Raw genomic sequence first — 6,082 nt, 5'->3', positions numbered from 1 at the left:
TCTATTCTCAAATTTCAATAAAAAAAATTTAGGATCACGCGGGTACCTTGGAATCGTTCCGATCAATTTGTGACGAGAACATTGTTCTTGGTGCCTCTTGTCATTTATGGGTTGTGGCAGTGTCCCGGGGAGTTGAGCTCCTAGGTGTTGTCGTCACAATTTTATCATTGAGATTCTGGAACACCTGAGTTTCGCCGACATCGAAAATCTCTTTTATGCAGTTGTTGGTGAGATAACCTCGACGCCACCCAGTACTGGGGCGGGAGTTCGGGATTATGGCCATAACTTGTATAACGGATGCTTTTTGAAGGTTGAGGTAGATGATTTCCGAAGTTTTTCTCGGTTATGTGTTGAAGGATGGATACAGCTGGATGTAGGATTTGCTAGATTTGGGTGAGATATTATGCTTCCCCTGTATCCCCAACACCTGATTGCATAACCGGAAAGGTTCGGGAGTTTCATAGGTGGGAATTCTTGTGGCTCTAGTTCTTCTTCCGCGGATATTTGGTTTGGGATTGGGTAATCCTCACCAAGTATTTGTTCTTGTCCGTACCTTGTTGTTTTTCTTCTACCTCAATTCTAAGTGGCTTGACCATTTCAATTGGAATGCATTCATTCATTTTGTTCGGATATGAAGACTTTATGTTGCAATTTCAACCCGTTTGATTCAGCTTCAATATTTGTCTGTCAAGATGCTAACGGATGTCAACCTCTTCAGGATGGCTCGTCCAACGCGCACGACTCCGAATCCTGATCTGCCACCACCATCTCCACCTCCGGAGGCATGGCAAGCTGTGATGGCCGCTACCAATGCAAACACGAAGCTGATCATGCAACTTCTTCAAGAGTGCAACCAAGGGAACCAGGGCCATGGCAACAATCAGAATCAGTTTGCTACACTCAACAAGTTCCTTGCTAACCAGCCAAAGACCTTCAGAAATTGTGTTGAGGCAACAGACACTGATGATTGGCTCGTGGACATATGCAAGCATTTCGAGTGCAGTAACGTCAGGCCTGAGGACTTTGTCAAGTTCGCCTCCTTCCAACTCAAAGACCAAGCTGCAGAATGGTTTCAGCAATACAAAGATTCCAGAGGAGGCCGTGTGATTACCTGGGATGAATTCTGTCAAGACTTCAACGCTCATCATATTCCTCAAAGTGTGGTTGAGAGCAAGCATGAGGAATTCCGCAACCTAAAGCAAGGCACTATGTCTATTAACCAGTACAACATCATGTTTAGAAGATTGCCCATTTTGCTAAGCAAGACGTCCCTGACGAGAAGAGCATGATATACCAGTTCAGGGGTGGTCATAGAGAAGAACTCCAGCTAGCTCTCGTCCTTTTTGAGCCCAAGAAGTACGATGAGTTCTACAATATGGCAATGAAGAAAGAGACTGCTCAACTGAAGTGGGATGCTTCCAAGAAGCGAGTCAGAGATGCAACTCCTTCTTCCTCAACTCAAGTGGCTAAGCAGCAGAAGTATTGGCTGCCTCCTCCTCCGTTTCGTCAGCCTTATCAGTAGAAGAGCAAAGGTGGCAGTGGATCTTCCCACCCACCCAACCCTGGCTTTCAAAACAAGACATCGTCTCAAGCTCCAAGATCAAGTGCTCCGTATCACCGTCCGCTCTCGGAGGTCACGTGCAACAAGTTTCAACAGAAGGGTCACTATGCCAACAAATGCTTCAATCAGAGGCATCTCCCTCCTCCTCCTCCTGTGAGATCTGCAAGTATAGCCGTGGTCAAGCATAACCCCAAGCACGTCAAGGTCAACTTGATGAATGCAGCTCAGGCAGAGGACTCGTCAGATGTCATCATGGGTAACCTTCCTGTTAACGATATTCCAGCTAAAGTACTTTTTGACTCTGGTGCATCGCATTCTTTCATGTCATTCCCATTTGCATCGGAGAACAATTTTGGGACTAAGGCATTACCTAAAGCATTGCAAGTTGTTTCTCCGGCTAAGCGTTTGAGTTCTAGCATGATGGTTCCGGATATTTCTATCATGATGGGTGATTTCAAGTTTCTGGCTTCTCCAATGGTCCTTGGTAACTCGGATATTGATCTTATTCTTGGAATGGACTGGCTTTCTAGGCACAAGGCTCAGCTTGATTGTGCAGCCAGGCAGATTCAATTGACTCATTTGTCTGAGAATGTAATTATCTTTGCCGCTCGGGATAATACAATCCGTCTGTTTTCTCTCAATGAGAAGGGCGAGCTGGATGCCATCTCTCAAATTACGGTCATTTGCGAATATCAAGATGTCTTTCCAGAAGAGCTTCCAGGAATGCCTCCGCACTGGCCAGTTGAATTTGTGATCGATCTTGAGCCTGACACGGAACCTGTTTGCAAACGTCCTTACAAGCTTGGACCTGAAGAGTTGAAGGAGCTGAAGAAGCAACTCAATATTCAAGAGCGAATGGGTCGCATCCGACCTAGTTCTTCTTCGTGGGGTTGTGGAGTTCCTTTTGTGAAGAAGAAGTATGGAACAGACCGACTTTGTGTCGACTACCGTCCATTGAACAAGAAGACTATAAACAACAAGTACCCACTTCCCAACATGAACGAGGTGTTTGAACAACTCAAAGATGCTCAAGTATTCTCCAAGCTTGATCTCCGTATGGGCTATCACCAGATTCGAATTCGTGAGCAAGATATCCCCAAGACGACATTCAGAACAAGCTATGGTTCATATGAATACACTGCCATGTCTTTTGGCCTCGTCAACTCTCCTCCGACTTTCTCTCGCATGATGAACTTCATCTTCAACCCCTACACAAATGACTTCGTCTTGGTCTACCTCGATGAAATTTTGGTCTTTTCCAAGAACAAGGAAGATCATGCCAAGCACTTACGTTTGGTGCTGGATAAGCTCAGAGAACATCAGTTCTACGCCAAGTTTTCAAAGTGCGAGTTTTGGCTCGATGAGGTTCTCTATCTTGGACATATCATCTCTGCCAAGGGCATAGCAGTGAATCCTGAGAAGGTGTCTGCAATTGTGAATTGGGAACCACCTCAGAACGTGAAGCAACTCCGCAGCTTCCTTGGTCTCGCAAGCTACTGTCAAAGGTTCGTTGAGAACTTCTCAAAGATCGCGAAGCCTCTTTCAAACCTTCTCCAGAAGCACGTCAAGTACGTTTGGTCTCCTGAATGTGACATCGCTTTCAACACCTTGAAAGAGAAATTAGTCACTGCTCCAGTTCTGACTCCTCCTGATGAATCCAAACCGTTCGAGGTCTTCTGTGATGCCTCTCTTCAAGGTCTTAGTGCAGTGTTGATGCAAGAGAAGAAAGTTGTGTCTTATACTTCTCGCCAGTTGAAGCCCAACGAGAAGAACTACCCCACTCATGACCTCGAGTTGGCGGCAGTTGTTCACGCTCTTTTGACTTGGAGACATCTCTTATTGGGAAGAAAAGTGGACATCTTCACTGACCACAAGAGTCTCAAGTACATCTTCACTCAGCCTAATCTCAACCTCAGGCAGACTCGTTGGGTCGAAATGATTCAAGAGTATAATCCAAGCATCGAATATACTCCAGGCAAGGCCAATGTAATTGCTGACGCATTGAGCAGGAAGGCTTACTGCAACAGTCTGATTCTCAAGCCTTACCAACCCGAGCTTTGTGAAGCTTTCCGCAAACTCAATCTGCAAATTGTTCCTCAAGGTTTCCTCGCCAACCTTCAAGTCTCTCCTACTTTGGAAGATCAGATTTGTGAGGCTCAACTTCTTGATGCTATGGTGAAGAAGGTGAAGATTGGGATTGCCAAGAGTCAACCCAAGTACAAGTGCTATCGCCTTGATGACAAGGATACTCTATTCTCCGAGGATCGCATTGTTGTGCCTAAAGGTGACCTTCGTAAAGTCATTATGAACGAGGCTCACAATTCACTCCTCTCTATCCACCCTGGAAGTACAAAGATGTACCAGGACCTCAAGCAGTCGTATTGGTGGACTCGAATGAAGCGTGAGATTGCTCAATTCGTGAATGAATGTGATGTCTGCAGAAGAGTGAAGGCAGAACACCAACGACCAGCTGGTCTCCTCCAACCTCTTGCCATTACAGAATGCAAGTTTGACCACATTGAGATGGACTTCATGACGGGATTACCAAAGTCCAAGCGTGGCAATGATGCTATCTTCGTTGTCATCGACAAACTCACTAAAGTGGCTCATTTCCTTCCTATCAAAGATTCTATCATAGCAGCTCAATTGGCGGAGCTTTATACCTCTCGGATTGTCTCTCTGCACGACATTCTACAGTTGGTTTCTTCAGATCGTGGCAGCATCTTCACCTTGAAGTTTTGGGATTCTTTTCAAAAGGCCATGGGCACCAACATCCATTTCAGCGTAGCTTTTCATCCTCAAACTAGCGGCCAAGTCGAGCGTGTCAATCAGATTCTCGAAGATATGCTTAGGGCTTGCGTTATCTCTTTCGGTATGAAGTGGGAAGATTGTCTTCCATATGCCGAGTTTTCCTACAACAACAGCTTTCAAGCGAGTTCGGGCAAGGCCCCATTTGAAATTCTCTATGGCAGGAAGTGTCGTACTCCTCTTAACTGGTCAGGGACTAGTGAACGTCAACTTCTTGGAAATGACTTGATCACAGAGGCAGAAGAGATGTGCAAAGTCATTCGTGATAACCTCAAAGCAGCGCAATCACGCCAGAAGAGATACTATGATAGTAAGCATCGTGATTTGGCTTTCGAGATCGGAGACCATGTTTACCTCCGTGTCTCTCCAATGAAAGGTACTCGTCGCTTCGGTATCAAAGGGAAGCTTGCCCCTAGATACGTGGGTCCTTTCAAGATCGTCAGCAAGAGAGGTGATCTCGCCTATCAACTCGAGCTTCCCTCCAACTTTGCAAATGTGCACTACGTGTTCCATGTCTCTCAGCTCCGCAAGTGCTTCAAGACCCTTGACCGTACCGTCAACTTCAAAGACATTGATCTCCAAGAAGACCTTTCTTATCGTGATCACCCAGTTTCTATTCTTGAAGAAACTGAGCGCAAGACTCGTAATAAGTCAATGAAATTCCTCAAAGTCAAGTGGTCACACCATTCCGACCGCGAAGCCACCTGGGAACGCGAGGATCACCTCCGTTCTGAGTACCCGGAGTTTTTCCAGTCCTAGATCTCGGGACGAGATCCTTTCGTAGTGGTGGAGTGTTGTAACACCCCGGATGTAATTTACCTTATCTATACTCCAACTCTTGCGGTTTCTGGCACTAAGTTATTTCATTTCGTCGTTGTCGGGTTTTTGTCTCCGTGTGTTGTTGTCTTTGTCATGCATCTCATATCATGTCATCATGTGCATTGCATTCGCATACGTGTTCGTCTCATGCATCCGAGCATTTTCCCCGTTGTCCGTTTTGCATTCCGGCGCTCCTATGTCACCCGGTGCCCCTTTCTACCTCTTTTCGTGTGTGGGGTTAAACATTTCCGGTTTGGACCAATACATGCCATGCGGCCTTGGTTTACTACCGGTAGACCGCCTGTCAAGTTTCGTGCCATTTGGACTTCGTTCGATACTCCAACGGTTAACCGAGGGACCAAAAAGGCCTCGTGTGTGTTGCAGCCCAACACCTCTCTAAACTGGCCCAAAAGCCACCTAAACCCTCTCCATCATCAAGAGCATTCGATCACAATCGCGTGGCCGAAAACCGCACCTGATTTGGAGCTTCCTAGCTCCTCCTACCTCTATAAATAGGTCCCCTCACAAAAATCCCGGGTATCCTCTCCCCTAACCCTAGAATCCTCCTCACGCCGCGCCGGACATGTCCGCCCTGTCGGACGCCTCTCTGCCACCGCCCGCAGCCACTCGTAGGCTGCCACGTGTCACTCCGTCGGCGCCTCCCACCGCGGCCCGCCGAAGCCCGCGAGGGGCCCTCCCCGGCCCGAGCCGAGCGCCGCCCGCGCCCGCTTCCCCTTCCCCCGAGCTGGCGCTCGCCCTCGCGGAACTTGCCTCGCGCCACCGCGTCCGCCATCGCCGGCCACCACGGCCTCCATCGCCACCTCAGCGCCCCTGCCTCGCCGACGTCGCCGCGGCGTCCCGACACCCCGCAGAGCAGCGCCGCCGCATCCCTCT

Source organism: Triticum aestivum, chromosome 2A (assembly GCF_018294505.1).
Source record: "Triticum aestivum cultivar Chinese Spring chromosome 2A, IWGSC CS RefSeq v2.1, whole genome shotgun sequence".
In the NCBI taxonomy this organism is placed as follows: Eukaryota; Viridiplantae; Streptophyta; class Magnoliopsida; order Poales; family Poaceae; genus Triticum; species Triticum aestivum.
Note: the sequence above shows the minus strand (reverse complement) of the source record.